Source organism: Microtus ochrogaster, chromosome 8 (genome assembly GCF_000317375.1).
Source record: "Microtus ochrogaster isolate Prairie Vole_2 chromosome 8, MicOch1.0, whole genome shotgun sequence".
Lineage (NCBI taxonomy): Eukaryota > Metazoa > Chordata > Mammalia > Rodentia > Cricetidae > Microtus > Microtus ochrogaster.
This window is the reverse complement of record NC_022015.1, coordinates 19,204,853-19,205,506: the sequence shown is the minus strand read 5'-3', so window position 1 is coordinate 19,205,506 and position 654 is coordinate 19,204,853. Positions and strand designations below refer to the sequence as shown.

Here is a 654-nt window from a genome sequence, read left to right as displayed (position 1 = left end):
AAAAAAAAAAAAAAAAAAAAACCGAGGATGATGCCAGGGTGTTGGTGGTGCACATCTTTAATTCCAGCACTAGGGAGGCAGAGGCAGGTGGAGCTCTGTGAGTTCGAGGCCAGCCTGGTCTACATCGCGAGTTCCAGGAAAGGCTCCAAAGCAACATAGAGAAACCCTGTCTCAAAACACCAAAAAAAAAAAAAACAAAAAACAAAAAAACCAAAAAACAAAAACCAAAAAACCACAAGAACAAAAAAAACCCCAGGAAATGGAGAAATCGAAAATCAAAGACTGCGGGGCAGTTTCACTGAAGTGAAAGTGAACACTAGCAATAATCTTCAGGGTAGAGAGAACAACCAGGTGACCTTTAGTTCACGAACAAATTGTTTATAAACTAAAATCAACATAGACCAACATGGAGGACAGGTTCAAAGACTTTTAATCTTAAAGATCCAAGGTCACTTAAAAATAGCAAACAGTAGTCAGGCAGTGGTGGTAGAGGTGGACGCCTTTAATCCTAGCACTCAGGAGGTAGAGGCAGGTGGATCTCTGTGAGTTCGAGGCCAGCCTGGTCTACAAGAGCTAGTTCCAGGACAGGCTCCAAAGCTACAGAAAAAAATAAAGGGCCGGGCGATGGTGGCACACGCCTTTAATCCCAGCACT

General features: G+C 43.1%; 1 protein-coding gene across 1 annotated transcript in view; it reads right to left on the bottom strand.

Moving 5' to 3' along the window:
* Positions 1-654, bottom strand: part of Rabep2 (rabaptin, RAB GTPase binding effector protein 2) — an 18,826-nt gene that overhangs the window by 2,341 nt on the left and 15,831 nt on the right. The window lies entirely within an intron of this gene.